At 43.0% G+C, this 19,280-nt stretch overlaps 1 protein-coding gene and 1 non-coding gene across 2 annotated transcripts in view; one reads left to right on the top strand and one right to left on the bottom strand.

Moving 5' to 3' along the window:
• Window positions 1-19,280, bottom strand: part of LOC108023760 (uncharacterized) — a 56,514-nt gene that overhangs the window by 30,186 nt on the left and 7,048 nt on the right. The window contains exon 2 of the mRNA XM_044093421.2: window positions 12,744-12,789. The gene's annotated coding sequence lies outside the window, so the exon portion shown is untranslated. The remainder of the gene's footprint in view (window positions 1-12,743; window positions 12,790-19,280) is intronic.
• Trnaf-gaa (transfer RNA phenylalanine (anticodon GAA)) lies at window positions 18,895-18,967 on the top strand. The gene has a single exon. It is a non-coding gene; the product is annotated as a tRNA-Phe (tRNA).

Here is a 19,280-nt window from a genome sequence, read left to right as displayed (position 1 = left end):
CAGCTTCTGTCTCCCATCCGGCTTTGGCAGTCTCCACTGTACTTTGGCAGGCTAGGCAGTGACCCCAATTCCCAATGCTCAAGCCCACCGTTTCTCGCTTTCCCCCCGCCCATCTTTCTCTAATTCCGCTGGATGCCCAAACATGATTTTACACCTCGACCGCTTCCAACACTGCGGTATTTGCGTGCCTTCAGCTTCTTAAGGGGGAAAATGCTGGAAAATCCATTGGAGAAAGCTGGGGAAAGGGTGCGAAAGGAGGGGCAACATAGGGCTCTGGGATCCAAAAACGTGGCCAAAAGCTTCATACATCATTCAACAATGAGCGGTACCGTTAAGGTCGACTTTGTATCTGTGTGAGCACGCGTCTGTGTGTGTTTGCGTGTGCACCGGATGTCATTTGTTTAAGTTTATATGGTGGGGATTTTCAACTGGCCTCCGCCCACCGAATCGCCGTGGTGGCGGAGTGGAAAAGTGAAATAAGCGCAGCTTTCACACAAATATCTTCATCTGCACATGTGTGTGTATACATATGCCAGCCTCCCTTCCCCTTGGCCCACACTTTGCCAGTTTTCCCGCTTCGATTCGGAGATTTTAAGGCGATGGAGCCTGGAAAGCAGGCCATAAGTTATAAGTCCCTTAGCTCGGAACGAGGAAGTGCAATTAATGCGTATCGAGTAAATTATTCCCTTGATATATGATCGGCGATAAGGAGCGCGAAACAAAGAAAAGAGTTCGCCGGGCACCATGGGGAACAGTTTCCATTATTACTTAAATGTTAAGGCAACCAAAATGCAAATATTACACAGCCCTTTGAGGGGAAGCGCCGCTTATTTACTCATAAATGCAAATAAAATAAGTCCAACTTGCAACGAGCCCGTAATTAATTGCGTAATAATATCGGAATATTTTTGCTTCTCTGTAACCCTTTGTGGTTTATTAATGGGAGGTTAATTGTTACAGTCGCGCATTAAAATGCTGATATTAATGCATAAATAATTGGTAAAAGTTTGGGTGAACGCATCGCCTTCAAAGAACCGAGAACAACGAGGGATTCATCATTTCGACTATTTTCAATTCGAGTTTAAACTGCTATTACTCGGCTGCTACTTGCGGTTTACCATTATAAGCCAATATTTAACTTTCGGCTATTTAACTACTGAAAACCACTGGCCCCAGATGTGCTGCTAGTAGATATATAGGATATTTTCCCCGCCCTTCCCAGCTTTACATTTCACTCTGTTCTCACTTATCGCTTCGCTGCACACCTTCCACCCGAAATTTTCCCCGCGCACTTTCACGCCCTCTGCGGTGGGCGGGTATCCGCCCGCTTTCCCGCTTGCCTATTTCCCCGGTTTCCCTTCTATTGACCACAATTATGAGGTGCTTTTAATCATATTACAGTCGCCGCTCCCCCGAATCTCTTTTGTGGTCCTGTGACCGCCGAGGCGTGTCTCAGTTGGCTTATTTTTCATTTTTCCACCTCCCGCTTATTCGCCTTTCGTTCGCCCTCGCTGCTACTTCGCTCCCGCATTTTTCCCTGTGCATTATTTTCAGCTACCCTTGACCTTCGACCTGCCACCCACCCCACCCCCAGCTGGAGGAACGACTGGGCTAGGTGACCTTTTTGAATGAGTCTCCACGGAATAAGCGCGCTCGCCTCGCTGACTATCTGAGCGGCGGCAGAGCCTAGGCAGAGCTCCAACTGGAGCTCCAATTTCCGATTGGAGGTGGGGATGGCTCAGTGGTGCCAATTGGAGCTTCATCAAATAGTCAAGTTGCCAATATTGTACTTAATGTAGCTTTAAATGCATTAAACCTAGATGAAAATTCATTAGAATATATACAAAATAAATGAATTTGACACTGACTTGAAGTTCATTAAAAAAGTAAAAATATTTCCCCCCTCTTTTTGCCTTGAAATTGAAACCTGCTCGAATGCAACGAAAGTTATAAAAATCGAAACGCCTTCCGTTTTTTACGTCCGGAAAACCCCAATTTGGCTAGAAAATAGAAAAGTTGGCAGCACTGGAGGCGATGGGGCAGTGGAAGGGGGGTTTTGGTGGGGGCTGCTTATCGCTCTTCTATTAGACACGCGCCACGCCCACCACCGCCCCTTTTCAAGCACACAGCATTGTTTCAAAAATGTTCGATACAAAAGATTTTTTTGAGCGCAATTCGAGCCACAGCACAACGACAAATTTCCCATTTCCCACTGCCGTTTCCAGTTCCATTTCCCTTTTCCCCACCCCACAGCTTTGTTATTACTGTTGTTGTTCGGTTGTCCTCAACTTAAGTGATTCATTTGCGCTTAAGACACAAATGATTTCGTTCAAATTCAGCGCTCAGCGAACTAAGTAAATAAGTCGGTCGAGTCCTGTCCCAAGGAGCCAAAGAACTTACTTTCTTTTCTCGTTTTCGAAACCGCAAAATGTAAATGCAAAGTGCGCATAACTTTACGGGACACGGGCGGGAGCTGGCTTCTCCAGGAAGGGATGAAGGGGGTTAGGCTGTCCTGGGAGGAACAGGTCTCTTCTGTGCCTAATTGACTGCCGTTTCGAGTGGAGTTCGGCGGCGGTCGGCGGGCGGCGGTGGGTATAGCTCAGCACGGGTTATTATGCCAGACTTTTGAGAACTTGTTTTCATAGCTTTTCCACCGCCTTCGAATTTTTATGCACAACACACGCCGCCCGGCGAAAAGCTTTGAGCGAAAGTGGAGCAAACTGACGGGAGGGGGCTGCTGGAGAAGCGGGGAAAGTCGGGGAAATGCGGACGGACAGTGACAGCCAACTGACACCCGGTGGAATATAATTTACAACGACTGTGGTCGCTGACCAGCGGAAAGCACAGTTTTTCCACCGCACAAAGTCCACGGGAGCACCCAGAGAAATTGCGAAATCACCGAAATGATTACTATAATTATTACTGGAATTGTTATAACTTAAATTTTTAACTGTGCCTCGGCTTTTGGATTCAGATAACCGTTTGTATAGGTGATATAGATGGATGGATAGACAGTTAGACAAGTATATAGATAAGCTGTTTCGGCCCCTTTTTTACCAAGTTACACCAAAAGAGATAAAAGAAAAAATCGGATTTTTGACAAAAATTAATAAATATTTTTTCACCCAAAACTAATCAGTACTTTGGGCGAAGCAAGAAAAGTATTGGTCCAAAAATAGAATGCCATACCTTGTTGAACTCGTAATAAAATTTGCAATCAATTGGCATTCACAGCTAAAATATTTTTTTTTTTACCCATTTTCGCAAAAATAGACGATGCTACCCCTTGCCAAAAAATCGAAAATTTGAAAAAATTAAAAGTTTTTAGAATCTGCAAGAAAATGACTGCGTTTAATTGTCTAGCTTGTTAGCTCACCAAAACAGGTCGTATTGTAGGTTTCGGACAATTTTTGACTAAATAACACCAAAAAAGCTGAAAGATAAAACTAGAATTTTCGTCAAAAACTTTGACCTTTTTTTTCCACCCAAAAATAATCAGTATTTTGAGTAATGGTCCAAAAATAGAATGTCACACCTTGTCGAGCCGTAATAAAATTTCCAATAAATTGGCATTCGGTATTTCGCTTCTTAATAGTTTCACATATTTTTTCCAGATGTGAAATTTTTGATCTGAAACCTGATATTGTTTTTTTTCGCCGTGTGCCACAGAGAAATGCGAATCACAAAGAAGATTTTCTAATGAGAAACTCTTCAAACTGGCCAGCGGCAAAGTTTCCGATTCCCCATGTGTGTGAGGCAGGGGGTGGGAAAAGCGGGTTGGAACAGCGGGAAAATTAAGCTCATTATTGCATTTAGTTGGAAACAATCAGAAGTAAAGAAAACTCAGCTCAAAACTCTAAGCCAAAGGGAAGCACAAAGAGAAAGTGCTGGCTATAATTGAGTTAAAACCGGTGGGTGGTGGGTGGTGGGTGGTGGTGAGAAAAGTTGTATTCGAATTATTGAAGCGATAAATACATTAATTAAAGTCAAGTTGCTCATAAATAAATAAAATCTGCTGAAAAGTAAACGAAGCAGCCAGACAGGAAGAAGCAGGGCCCGAGTGCTAAGAGGGCGGGGTTCTTGAAAAAAGGAAAAAAGGAGGAAAACAGGTAAGAAGGTGGTGAAAAGTCAAAGCCAAAAACCATTAATGAAAGCGTCGAAGGAAAGCGCAACTGGCGACATTTGGGGGAGAGCCAGGGGTTTTCTTTTTGTTTTTAATTTTCCGCTGGTGTTTTTCTTTTCCCCTCTTTTTGCGCGTGTTGAATGAAGTTGAAGTGCGGTCACAGTTGCGGTTAGTGAAATGGCCAAGACGGAGGTAATTGCTCAGCTGAATTGATGAAGAGAAGCTTAATGAAGAAAGGAGAAAAGTCAGCAGAAAGGGCAGGGGAAATTACGGTGGGGAGGACTGATTGAAAGTGCTGTGCGTAAAGTTAAGCCCAAGGATTTTTAGCAAAGGAAAACGATATGAGAAAATTGAATAATCATCGGTTATCATTTGTTTGAACGTACAAAACAAAATGTTTTGCAGTCTGTCATGGTTTTCCGCTTGGCTGGGTATAAAATTCCGCCATAAGAGGAATTCCGCAATGCAATGGGGAAAACGAACCTGACACCTGGCAACCTGCAACTTCTTATTTGCAGCTCTGCAGGTTGTTCGGTCTCATTAAGCAGTTAAGAGCTTTGGCCCATAACAGCCCCACCTGCCTCCCCAAAACCCCCCGTCTTCTGCATTGGCGAACAAAATCCCCGAGGAAAGCAGCGTTCTAATGAGTCGCCATGTCGCTTTCCCGGCTGACGGAGCGCATTAAAATGGGAATTGAACGCAGTTGGGAGGGGCGACACTAAGCCAGAATCATAATAGTATACACGGGGTGTGCACTGTACGTATGTGTGTACAGAGTGCGGAAAATATGGAGCAAAGGTTGAGAGCGCCGCAAGTTGCAACTTGACATCAACTCGCCGCTTAACATCAATTAAAGATCCACAAAACCTAATCTAAGCACTTAACCCATAACCCCCGGCGATAGTGGGCGACACCTCCCCCTTAAGCCCCCCGCACACCCCCTTGCCATCTTAGCCCCTGGTAAGCCAGCAAAAGGATGCCCGAAAATCTTGCGGAGCGTGAAAACTTCATCGTCAGGTGAGCGCCGCCAGGTGAAGGCGAAAGTTTGCCAGCGACGACGTGCAGCTCATAAAAAGGAGTTCAGCAAGGGCCGCCGAAATCCTCCCCGGGAGAGGGGGATAACTTTCGTGCAGGATAATTATGAAAGCGCCCCTCGCGATGTCTTCTAATGGCGGCGACGACAGCCGAACAAAGCGCTGAAAGACAGCTGTCTCCCGCCCCCAGTTTCCGCCCAATCCAGCATCGCAGCAAGCAACTCATCCATCCATCCGACCTGGGCTCTTATTACACCGCAAGGAAATTGAGCCCTACATCATGTAGTTTTTCATACCTTGTCTGCATAATTAACGCTAAAAAGTGTATAAAATGTAGGATTATTTTTAACGTGAATTTTGTCCTATATCATGTTTCTTTTCTCAGGTATAACATTTGAACACTATTTTTTTGGTAGCAAAAACCGGAACTTTGGGTTGATTAAATAAATATATAAACAAATGTTCAAATGTATATGTATTTTAAAGAAAATATTTAATATGATTATAAATATATTAGGTCATCCCGAAGCTAAAACCTTTTAATATTGTTAAAAAACATTTTCATACGGGCTTTTACAGCATCAATCCAATAATGATTTTTATACACGACTCTTTGGCCAAGAAAACCCGACGAACTACTTGGCTTACTGGGATAACGTTTCCTCCTGTGCATCTGGGCCTCCTTCCCTTCCCATTAGGCCCGGGCTCCGGCCGTATAACAGCCACGTAAATGTAATTAAACCATACATCAACGTGAAATATGTCGACTCTGCGACTACGACTTCGTCTAGGAGTCGAGGCCTGTTAACTTGCCGTATGTACGGGTGCGGATATGTGCGATGGATATGTGGCAGGACCCCGGGACCCCAGAAGCCGAGGACCCGAGGACCTGAAGACCCTCGGGGATGGATTGGCACCGTCGCCTTCTCGCCGGTTTTTCGCATCTCGCAGGACCGCCCATTAGAACCACGGGCCCGGGGGAAGTCTACCCAACCAGGGAGCCCGCGAAGCGGAGCACACTCATTCAATCCCTTCAAAGGCAGACACACAACGTCGGTGTAAAGTAAAGAACAAACTTCTTGCTATAATTAATCTCGAGCTTATTAAATCATTCCTCAAATGAGAAAGTCTGGCTGGAAAGTCTTGCCAAACTTCTTGGCCTTTTCATGCCAACAAGGCAGCTTGGCAAAAAATTGAGAAACTAGCAAAAATGTCGGCATAATTAATCAGGATCTTATTAAATTGTTTAACGCACAGTTTAAACAATATAGCAAGAAATGAGTTCCAACATAACTTTGACCCTTTGAGTTATGTTTTTGAATAAAATATATCGTTTTTAACAAATTTAACATTTTGGGAAACAATTGGGTACTGTAATTCCTGTTGCTTTCAATTTGTTGTTCAACAAAGTCGCAGGGGAGCACTTAAAAATCAAGCAATTATCCCCAAACAGCTAAAAACCACTGTACAATGGGTACAAAAGAGTTATTCAAAACGCCGCACAAAGATACGAAAATACGATTTAATGCTAGTTGTCATCAAAGGAAGATGGCGAAAATCTCATTTGAATACCGCAATCGCTGGCAGCGCGGGGGATTAGCCCCTTTCGCCAGGAGCGAGCGACCGAACAACCGACAACCCGGCAACCAACAGCCAAACAACGCAGGGTATCCCTAGTTCCGCATCATGGACACAATGGCGAAGCCAAGAGCTTATAGCTGTCGTGTTCGCCGGCAAGAAAAGGTAATATAAATACACGTAAATATAAAGCAGAATTGTAATTATGTGCTTAACGTGAGCGATGCGATGCGACGCCAGCAGCAGCCCTTTTCACCCGGCCCAGGAAACCCCAGAAACCCCAAGCGGAGCCAGCCCCACCGAACACCCAGCCAACCCAACCCCAGAGAACTCCTTGACATAACCCACCAGGTGCTGGATATCCTTCGCTATGCATGAAAGTGGTGGGAAGTTGGCGAGCATTTGAATGGCATCAAGACAAGTTGGCTCTAATTTAATTCCAGCGCTGACTTTTGGCCGTCAGGACGATGATGATGGTGGCGGTGATGATGAGGCTCGGAACGAGAGTGGGGATGGTACAGGGCCTGAGTACGCCGATGACGCTGAGGCTGTACTTAATGCTGCCGGGAAGTATTCAATTCCGCACTTAAAGCCAACGATTTCGAACTTTTCTGGCTTAAAGCCTCACGCCCCAAGAAATCTAACTGAAATCCGCTTTCTTAGCCAACAAATTTCCTAGGCATTAAAGCAGATTCTCCAATATTTGTTTTCCTTACAGCCCAAGAAACATATTATTGCCCAGTTTCAGAATTATAGACAGCAGAGCTTGTCATACCTCCCAACTACAATGTAAGAAGCTTAAATCTGACAGGCTTAATTAAGGGCAATATAATTATAATTATACTAATCAATTCCAGGACTTAGTGCACCCGAGCGCAAAAATGTAAAACGCTGTGTGAACCCCTTAGGACTGCTAGTCCCTTTTCCTGGGGGAGAAGGCTGATTTCTGGGGAAACCAGCACTGACTGGGGCTCCCCTCAGCCAGAGAAGCACTTCACCAATCACCTGAGGTTTGGAGCCTTAACCCCTGTCATCGGCATATTTATTGGCAAGAGAACGGAGCTAAAATAATGAGCTACTTAAAAGAAATATGTATGCAGTTGGCTGGTTGGCTGGCTGGCTGGCTGGTTGGCTGGCAACCGAAGTGCAGCTAGGAGCAAAATGCATCAAGTTGTGGGGGCTATAATGCGCATTTGCCTACTACCCACGAACACCCCTCCTCCCTACCAGCCCAAAAAGACTATAAATTTCCGGAAAAATGGGGAGCTAGGTGTTTTTTAGGGGGTTGCGAGTCGGAAAGAGGACTCGATTGACGGGATTTCTGGCCCGAGGAGTCTAATGATGGCTGTGCTCGTCTGCGAGGAGGGCTCCCCAGCTGAACGACTCACCAACTAAGACAAACTAAAGGAAGACATGAAAATTTTCGATATCCGTGCCTAACGACTGAGTGTGTGTGCGTCTATGTGTGTGCGGCAATGAGATTTTAAGAGCTTCCTTCTTCCTTTCTAAGCAAAAATTTGTTATCGCCATTGGCAGGCTGGGAACCAGTGAAAAATACTATATTACAAGGTACGTATATACGGCTACATATAGTATATATAGCTCTAACGAGCTATCCGCCGCCGATTCCAGGGGGAAATTGAGGAGGGGGTTTTTAGAGGAGGAGGAGGACGAGATGGAGGAGCACGGGAAGGAGAGCTTGGCTAGGAGGACCTGGGGACTCGGCCCGATTTGCTGCTTGTCTTGCATTTAATGTCACACGCTTCATTATTTCTAATTGGCAAATTTTCAATCAGCAAACGAACAGCCTTGGACCTTGGGGGAGGAGGGGCTGGTGATTTCTGGGTGGTTTTTGGGTGGCCCGGCCTATTCCCAGCGCGTAAATTTGGCTGTGCTGTGACTTAACAACTTCAGAATTCAATTATGCGACACAGAGTGAAATCAACATTATTGATAAGCCGCAAGGACAACGGAAAAGATGGGGGTTGGGCGCTGGTGAAAAGATGGGGATAGATAGGGCCGGGGAGGAAATACACTGGATGGAGGGCCAGACCAGACCTTAGTCGCAGCCCCAACTAACCGAGAAAAGTTTGCTCCTGGAAAACCAGGACCTCGGAACGAGGAGGACCACGACGAACCAGGCCAACAAAAGAAAACGTAATGCGCAAATTATCGTAATTATAAATTAAGTCGACGTCGGTTTGCTTTCGCAAAAAAGCAGGGGGGAGGGGGGAGGAGGCGCAGTTGAAATGTTGGAAAATGTAATGAAAAATACTTTTTGCACAGACCGCCCAGCCGCCCACCGCCTGACTGGCATTCGAAAATAGATTTCCACTATATATACGTATATAACGACCAGTAATTCTCTGGGCTTCGGGGGAAGTTTGGAACGACCGGAGGTCTTACAAAGTTGCGTCTTCTTCGCTGTGTAAAGTGGAAAACTTTTTCCAGCGCTATCCCCACTAACCAGTTCCCCTTTAACGCAGAAAAAAGAAGAGGAGCGGAGATATACTCTATATGTAAGGCGGGGTAGGAACAAACAACTAAAGCTTTACCCAAAGCTTGTGAAAATTTCACTTACTGCTGTTGCCTCGGGCTGTAAATGAAGCCATTTTGTGGGATGTTGGGGTGAAGTTTGGGGTTCTGGGCTACCGTTATGACGCCCGGGCTAACTCAGCGTTATTGGGTCGGGCACTTCTAATTGCTGGAGAAGTCCCCCATCTCGATGTTTTCCACGCAAATTCTTTGGCCATAAACCAAAAGCGTTAATTGAGCGCCGCAGTCAAAAGCCTCAGACACAACAGTAACATTAAATAGATACAAGTACGGAATCTTCAAAACAATTGAATCGCCTCAAGATTTGGAGGGCCTGGCGAGGATGGGGGAGCCACTTGGAAAAATTTACAAGTTTCCCTTTTGGGGGGAAGGGACCTACAAAAGTGGCGGCTATTGAAAATGTTGCTGTCGTTTGTTGTCCGAAACTAAAATGAATTCGGAGTATAAGAAATCGTTGGGGACAAGTGCCCTGAGAATCACAACGAACTTGAGATGATCTCTTTCGCAACTTAAAATATAGGTTTTTAGAAAAGTGTCATAACATTTTAATCAATTCCTTTTTTTACATTTATATCGGTTACCCTTATTTTTTATTTAAGGGCTGACTGTTATTCTTTGGATTTCCACACTACTCAGCTCATTTTAAAGTTCAGGTCTTCGATTTATGAAGATGTATGGCAGCAATCTTGGGCAAACATTTTCCCAAAAATTACCACTTATATGAGGGGCCCATAGCAATTTTCACGGGTTTATCTTCACAGGCCGATCAGTTCGGAATAGGAAATGCCCCACTTACCACGCGCGCGGCAGATACACTTTCTCCAGACATATCCCGCCCTGGGGTATCATCAGCACATCCACATCCACATTCACCCACACTTCCTCCGCCGCGTCGGCTGACTGATGGATGTCCTGGCCGGAGGCATTTTCCTCTGTGCATAAGTAGCTGGGAAATTAACGCCGAAAAGGACGAGGAGTGGGGATTGTAGTGCGTGCGAAGAGGCACAAAAAAGCGAAGAAGGCTAAGACAGCGATTGATGCGTGACAGGGGGTGGGAAATGGGAAAATGGGAAGTGGGGGGCGGCGATGGGTTTGGCTTTTCCAGGCGAGTGCCAGTGAATGGTTATAAATTGAAAATGACTAAATGAAATGAGTAAATATTGACAGATTGACTGAAGTTGGCAGGCAACGGCCGCATTCCACTCGGGTCATTCAGATTCGCCCGACCACCAACCAGTTTGACAGGGCTAATTTGTTGATTTGCTTCAATTTGGTTTACAGCTCTCCGCACTTTCCTTTTTTGCGTTCATTTTCGCTTATTTTCGCCCCTCACCCTCGATCTAATCTCTTTATTTTTGTCATTAGCATTCGAGTTTTGTTCCATTTCAGTCGATTCTATTCGGTGTCTGTTTCGGTCAGCTGGAGCATCGTAGAAAGTTTTTGTCCGGCTAATGAGCTTAGACTTTCGGAGTGGGAGTGGCCGAAAGTGAACGGAAGTAATTATAATGGGTGCGGACATGATTTTTGGCATTCTAATTGAATTCGGGGTGGTCCAGGGAGTCCCTTCTCAACTTAGCAGTGGCCACTTGGCAATTGGCGATGGCAAGAAAAATTGTCTGCACTTCACAAAAAAGGAAAAAAAAACCATTCAATTTATGGTCTTGCAAGCTTTACAAGACATTCACAAAAAATGTACTATACAAATATTCTATTGCTAATTTGTTTCCAAAAATAAGATTATTAAGCATAAAAATATCAGAACAAAGAAATAGGGATATCTATATCAGTAATAAAATCAGGTTTGTGCCTATTTTATCGTTTTTTTCGGAAACATACCTCTATTGAATTATGGCGCATATACAAAAAGAGCAAACAACATAAAATAAGTTTACAAAAATACGATTCAAATATATTAAAATTTCCAATGCTAACAGTGCGTATACGTAATTTAGTAACTATGAAAAACTGTTGCGAACTTTTTCGGCTTGATTTTTATTAGGCCAAAATATGCAGTAAATGTACGAAAAAATATATTTAATGTGGACCCTGCGTATACTTATTTCTTAGGGCAGGCAAAAAGTTTGGCCTACTTTTTGGGTGGCCAATTTAAAAGCATATTTTTTTTTAGCTGTTAAAGAATCAAAAAAGGCCATCTGATAGATGTACAGATGGATTTCATAATTCAATATGCAACGTTTAACAGCTTGAGATTGAAACTCCAAATAAATAAAATCCCACTTTACTGGAGCACAACTCCCTTGTATTTGACTCCTTGGATAGCCCAATTCAGCTTATTCAAGGCCACTTTCATCTGTAAATATACACCCATAAATAGACTCCCAGTTCTTTTTTGCAGCAATAACAGACAGTATCAACGTTCACTCCCCCAATGCAATGCAATGAATACTAAGAAAATATAGCTTCAGCAAACACAGACACTGGGCTTTTAGGTAAGACATATGCCTCGCGTCTGATCCCCGGTTTATCTGAGCATCCAACTAGACCTTCTATGCGGTATTGGCCGTATAATAAATCGAAGTCACGACAAATATAAATAATAAAATGTATTTTATTTTATTTTGTTTCGTTTCGTTTCGTTTGCATTTCAACGTGCTTTTAGTACATAAATCTCGGGCTTAGCAGCGGTCGGAAGCCCAAACCCAAACCCAAAGGCAGCCAGGGGAAATAAAATACATAGAAAATAAAATAAAAATAAAAATAAATAAATAAAATAAAAGTTGGGGCGCCTGAAACAACAGACACGAGTCGAGGGCTGCGGGTCGTGGGCCTTGGGCCGTGGGCATCAAACCTATCCTATGGCACCCCCATACCAGCCCATCCCACCCCATCCCATCCCATCCATCCCGGCGTATGAATATTGTTTGTGCATATATAATATAAAATAAAAAACAGAAATGGGCAAAGACAAAACAAAGAGCAAAGGAAGAAGTAACAATAACAAATCCAATATTAGATGGCCATAACAACAATGCGTTCCAGTATGAAGCAGTGGCGTCCGACGGGGGCGAAAGGGGTCGGTGTGGAGCGCTATTTTGAGGGGGATTGCCCGCTGGTACCGGCAGCTGGTGCCAAGCGAACCAAAGCAAAGTCTGATGTACACGTTTATGGCTATTTGCGATTTTCCCAAGCAGCAGCTCAATAAAAGAGACGACTGACTAGAAAGGGCCAAGCCGAAAACAATGAGAGACGATACAGTCTACACCGAGAAAAAAACGCACCAAAAAACGGATTCTTCGGAGACCTAAAATATTTGTTGTCGACCAGAACAAATTAATATTTTATATTCTGCATCATTATTACCACTGAAAAGGGGAGGATTTTCTTTTTTCAATAAAGTTTCAGCCTGTACTTGAACCTACAACCTCGCCTATTGGGGCACAACTTCCTCTGGGTGAATTAGTAAGATATATTTTTGATAAATTGTTGCTTACCTATACCAAGCTTTGATAAGTTCTTCAGAAGCTGTAGTGATTTATTCTGAAATAAAACAGAGCAACCATTAAATTTTAGAAATATTTATGAATTTTAAAGCTTAGTCGATTTTTTTACTCAAATTGAGCTGCCTAGAACTATGCAAATATCTCCCCCCTTTCTTCCAGCGTGGAACAATAGAAAACACGTCGAAATCAAGCTGCGAGGGAGTGTTAACCATGAACAAGAGTTCCCCTCCGTCGAGCGAAGCTTATTTCGAGGTGATTTTAAAGGCATTAAGCGAAAGTGGCAGACGAAAATCCGGGGAGTCTGTGAGACGATGGCTCAAGCTGAAGTGGATAATCATGAAATGATGCTACAATTACCTTTTTCCCCCAAAAACCGAGCATCGTGCCATAATCAAGAGCAATAAAACATAATAGGAACCTTTTCCCCGACCACCCATATTCCAAAGGGTCTTTCGAAAACTACTACTTCTTCTTAACGAGTAGGGTTGCCACCCACTTTCGACCATTAACCAGGCCGCCAAGTGTTGCCAAGTGTATCCGGAAATGTTCTGCACTAACACCCAAAATCTAATTTATATCACGTTAATGAGCTTTTATGTCAATTTTTTGCGTGTCGCCGGGGTACGGGGCAAAAGTTTTCCTAAAGGTCGAGATCCAATAAGGGGCTACCCGGCGAAAAAAAAACAAAGGTTCTCGAATTGGGGAATGCTCCAAAAACTGTCCATTGTAAAAAAGTTCGCCCATGGCTTATCAAACCAAATTTGTGGCAATAAAACGAAATGGTAACGGAGAACATGGAATGACAGAAATTCGGGGTATATTTCTGCCGAAAAGGGAGGAACACCCCATGACTAAGCCAATAACCGAAAGGTTATTTAATATTTGGCAGTGGCCTGGTCTCAAAAAAGAAAGTATACAAAGTATATCCTTTCCTTGCCCCATTTCTCCTCGTATTTTCCACCGATTTTCCACCGCCCAGATTCTCCGCCAAATTCAAGCCAAGTTCGCACTTTTTCTTTCCGCTCTTTTTTCCGCTCCTTCCGCTTTTCCCACGAAAACACACAAAACATCAAAGCCGGTGAAAGGCGCCGCCAAGGACGAGGGCGTGGCCAGACTTTCGCCCATTTCTCCCCCTGTTTCTGTAGTTTATTTGCTCTTTCTGTTTTTCTTTTTTGAGTTGAGTTGGGTACTCCAGCAATCGACGGCCTGCGGCCAAATATTAAACAAATCTAAGCAAGGCGAAACCAAACGAATAGAAACGCATTGCAAAGTTGTCAACTCGCTCTGATAACACGCCCCATACCTCCCGGAAAAAAGATATGTCCCCTTCCTATCCGTATCCCCGACTGTAGCAGTCACCCCGTAGGATCCCAACCTCCGGCAGTCCACGGATTTTGTGTTCGCTGCCTTTTGTTTGGCAGCAGAAAAACGAGAAAAAGGCAAAACATTCGCAAATTTAAATGCAAATTACCAGACAAAACTGATGAGCGGAATTGGGGCGACGGGGCAGCATGGGTGCTGAACAAAAGTGTGTACAAAAGTATTGACAGTATAGAAAGTAATGGCCCAAATAAAGTCGAAACAGGTGCCTCTCACAATAAGCTGGGTGAAAAGTGGAAAGTGGGGAGAAAGCGGCATAAAATGTAGGGAATAAGCGGCAGCATATGTCGCGGAAAAACTGAATCAAAATGTTGTATGTCCTTAAATGGAAAATGCGACTCTTATGGCAGCTAATTTACACATATACATTTTTGAATATGGCAAACAAAAATTATTTTATTTTACCTTATATTATATTTTATGTTTTAGTTGTTCAAAGATAGTTGTACCGACTTTGATTTACTTATAAACCATAATGTGAGCCTTATATACTGACTGGAGTTAAACTCCCAGTCGATATGCCTTACGTTTTATTGTCGGAGACAAATCTCGGCTCATTTGGAGCATTTCAGTGTGTTTAGAATAGCGATACATGATTACTCCCAGCTCGGTAGTAGTGAAACGCGCTCACCCGCCCACAAAAACCTGCACACACACAAAGGGAGTAGGCACACACACAAAGACACAGGGGAAAAGACTTGCTGGCTCGGCACGCACATACGCAATATTTTGATGCGATTTTGTGGCTCGCCAAATGATTTCGCTGATGTTCATTCCACAGACCCCATTTGCCGGGTGGGGGGTGTTGGTTTTCCAAAGGGCGGGGCCTTGGGGGAGAAGGGGGCGTGGCATGGCAAAGGGAACAGCGGAAGGGCATTGGGATTTGCTGCCATGTGACAACATGACAAAGTTCCCCAGCAGCCAGGAGATTTGTACCATACCCCCCACTTCTCAGCCAGGTTTTCGCTCAGTGTTTACCCGCCATTAACCCTCCACACACGCACATGCCCTTCCTCTTTTCCACCACCCTTGTTGGTCAGATCCCATCGAGGCTTTCCCTGGCATTCGTTTGTTGCTTTGCGGCTTGCAAAAAAAAGGTTCTACAGCGATTGAATGTTCAGTACACCTCCATTTAGTGACACAAATGTCTGGCTATTCCCCCCACATAATCCAAAACTGTTGCCCTTGCACTGGGATTATATTGCACTGAACATTGGAAAGAATTGTGAAACAAGAAATCAAATTACCCAACTGGATGCAATTAAATGCAAAAAAAAAAGCAAAATATAGGGATATTTTAACTCAAAAAACAGAGTCATTAATAATTAGAAAGCAATTTTAAAGCAGAACTGGGTACAAGCTAATGAATATTACTGTATATGTTCAAATGAAATTTTAAAAATATGTTTCTAAAAGTAATAGGCTATTGCCCTTAAGTATCTTTATAGACAGGATAAATTTGATGTAGTTATATAAAAAATAGTTGCACTTAATGCGACACCAGCATTTTTGTAAAAAATAAAAATGCGAATGGGCGGTACCCAAATCATTCAAGGCAACGACTTCCAAATGAGCTATTCAAGCATTATGAATGGGCGGGGCCATCAAGTGTAACTCCTTTATTTGTTTAGTACTCATAAATACGGGTTTCACTCGTTTTAAGGGCTTTGTATGCCAGCCACTCGCTGAATAAACAGAACATTCATTCGGGCCACAGCCAAAGACAATTTCTGGATGCCATAGTGGCCCATAACTCAGGCAACTGAATCAGCACTTGACTCCGGACTCGGGACTCCGGACCCCAGGACTTCAGGACCTCGGACTCCGGTCTCTGACTTTGTCCTGTCCCTACTCAAAATTCACAAAAATTTATGCACTCCTCCGCTCCTATTATATATGTATATGAAACATACAGCCGTATTATATATATATATATTTGAGCGTTATTACACTCGAACCCGACTGCTCTGCGCTTTGACCATATCTCGTTCGGGGTCCCATATTCCCAACTAACCAAGCGACAAAACTTCATGACAGAACCTTTTTTCTCCCGCAGCCTTTTTACACAGCTATTTATTTATGTGGGCGGCGGCAGTGACGGGGTAAATTTGCTAAAAATCGTGCGAGACACTGCGTTGAAATAAAAACGAAATTTATTATTTATTTATTTCGTTATCACTTTGTATGCGACACAAACCGCACACAGTTTCCCATTCGGAATGCCCCAGACTTTCGCCACAATGGGACTGGGCCACAAAAGTGACAGGTTGTGAAGCTGGTTCCCACCAAGGAAATAAAAGTAATAGTTCGCTCTATACGGTCGGTGTTTTTTGGTTTAAAGCCAGGGAGGGCACAACCCACTGCCCACATCCCCCTCTATTTTCCGTTTCGCCATCCTGGGCACGCATTCGCGATTAGAAAAAGGATACACGTAATTCTTGTCCGACGTCCTTTTTACGAGTTCTCGGTCCGCTCGTAATAAAAGTGCGAACGGCGGCAAGGTGACAAGTTAGCGGTTATTATTATGCCAAACGCCCAACAACGACACGCCCCAACGCTCCCTGAACACCCAAAAAAATAAAATAAAAAAGGCAAAACCTTTCACCGACGACAAGCGCATTTACAATGGATTTGTTTTTGAATTGGAATTGGTTTTGCTTTCGGGTATTTTCGGTATTCCATATTGGATATTCCGTTTTGGATTATTCTCAGCAATTCACCGTTCAATACACTGCGAAAAACGTTTGAGTTTTCAATTCACAGTGTGACCAAACTAAAATAGCAGACAATGTGACCTTACTTTGCAAGAATAAGCTTATTCTTGTGAAAAGCAATTGAAAGTAATGTTGTTACTTTCTTGAACAAAATATTATCCTTAGTTCATTTTTCTAAGCGTACCCTCATGCGTTATTCGCTTTGCCTTTGGGTCGCATGGCGTTTGATGGCGTTTTTAATGGCCTTGTCTGTGGCACTTCGACGGGGTTCCATGTGGTAGGGGTCACTGGGTTCTCGAGGGGTGGGTTGTCGGGTCAAACGTTACGTTGAGAGCGGTGCTAAGAAGTCGCACTGGGCAGACAACGGCGTACACAAGAAACTGAGGATAAATCAATGTTCGGTTATTATCGATAAAGATTATTTGGGTCACAACGAGGGCAATTACTCGACAAAAGTTCCCTAAGCGATTGATAGGGTTGGATGGGTTCCCAAAAAGACTATTGATTGCCAAACATATAGCAACTTGATTTCCTCTTCGTAACATCGTTAGGGTTTAAAAAACTGTTTTTAACAGGAATTGCAAAATAGCATAAGTTTCGAATTAGAGATGTGCACCTAAACACCATTTTAAATACAGAACAATCGGACATGAAATTGGGGTAAAATTTTGACCCTCTTTAAACAGACAAATTTTAATTTAGAATATTAGAGAATCCCAGCACAAGCTCAGGGAGGTATCCCACTTCAAAATCGGGATTCAGTTACGGAAGTTATGTTATCTAGAAGTTCAATTTTGGGTTCCCATACTGGAAATACGAAAAAATCGAGCATGAAAATGGGTTAAAATTTTGACCCTCTTTAAAAATACAAATTTTAATTTAGAATATTACAGAATCGCAGCACAAACTCAGGGAGGTATCCCACTTCAAAATCGGGATTCAGTAACGGAAGTTGTGTGATTTCGAAGTTTAGTTTAGAATTCCCAACTGGAAATACGGAAAATGTTAATGTTCGGAGAGTATTGAGCCACAACTCATAAATGTATCAAATTTGATTTGATTTGATTTTCCGTTACAAAACGGAAAATAATTTATTAAGTAAAAGTACAATTTCATTTCCTTTTTTTGTTTTTAAGACAACCAAAAATAGTCATTTATTGTAGTAAGTCTCATGAGTTTATAATTATACGAATCATTTTTCAGCCATCAACTGTTGTGCATTAACTTTATACCCTCCATTGGGGCGTAATTGTGAGCGTATTTATCCAATTAAAATTGTTATGTACAACTTTTCGCCAGCTTCAAAACAAGTACACTGCAGTGGATAAATTGCTAAAGGATTCTCCCTTTCCCTTTCGATAAATATGCATACTGCAAAGTTAGTAATCAAGTGCAAATACTTTGACAATCACATTGTTAGTCACGCACCCGCCGCCCCTCCAGATAGTTTTTCCATTTACCAGCTAACGCCCCTAACGCAACCATTTTGTACGCCCCTGCTTTTTGCCCCGGTCCGATACCCGCTGCGAACTTGAAGCCTTAGCGTTGTGTCCAAAACTATTTGAGCGTCAAAAGTTTGCCTCAAATTACCGTCGCGCTACATAATTCAGGCAAACTTTGCCCGCCGCTTAACTGGAGCTAGAATGCAGATGCAGATGCCAGAGCCAAAGCGAAAGCCAAGCGCTGAACCTGCAGCCAGATGAGCACTTGGAAAAATTAAAAACAAATCGATTTTACCGTGGTAAAATATGATTCCTACATTCTTAATTGCATCATAGCTAAGATTACATTTTTTCGATCCAAGAACTAGTCTAAGAAACGCATTTAACAAAAATTCAATTAGAATATTTTGAAATGTTAAAACAAGTTTTTTCTTATCTCTAAATATTTCTTTAATAACTATGTACCATTTCTATGTATTTCTAAGCCGGAGATAACTAAAATGATTAATATAAAAACTGATATGAATACGTATAATATACACATTTATTCTAGTAGTACCAATACTAAGTCTAAGTCACGAATTTTTCTTGGGCAACATTTCAGGTGCCGAAATAGCTCAGTTGGGAGAGCGTTAGACTGAAGATCTAAAGGTCCCCGGTTCAATCCCGGGTTTCGGCATACAACTTTTTTTTTTACTTTAATACGTTTCTCTTTGTAGAAAGTATTATTCCACTTTAGAAATTAAAGAAAATATTTTTAATCATTAATCATTTTTTGTTATTATTATTATACTAGTTTTTTCCCAGTGCCTCTACATATTCGGCGGAGTCGCATTCTCTGGCTGATTAGCGCGACAGCCGCCAGTTCAGTTGAGTTTGTTCAGAGCGCTCAGTTTGCTCAGTTTGTCAGCCTGTTTTGGCGGCACAGGGCGGCCAACTTTCCGCCAAACGTGCGCTCGCCGGGCCAAGTGAAAAGTTTTCAATAAGCTAAA

This window comes from Drosophila biarmipes, chromosome X, assembly GCF_025231255.1.
Source record: "Drosophila biarmipes strain raj3 chromosome X, RU_DBia_V1.1, whole genome shotgun sequence".
NCBI lineage: Eukaryota > Metazoa > Arthropoda > Insecta > Diptera > Drosophilidae > Drosophila > Drosophila biarmipes.
Note: the sequence above shows the minus strand (reverse complement) of the source record. Positions and strands in the feature narration are given on the sequence as shown.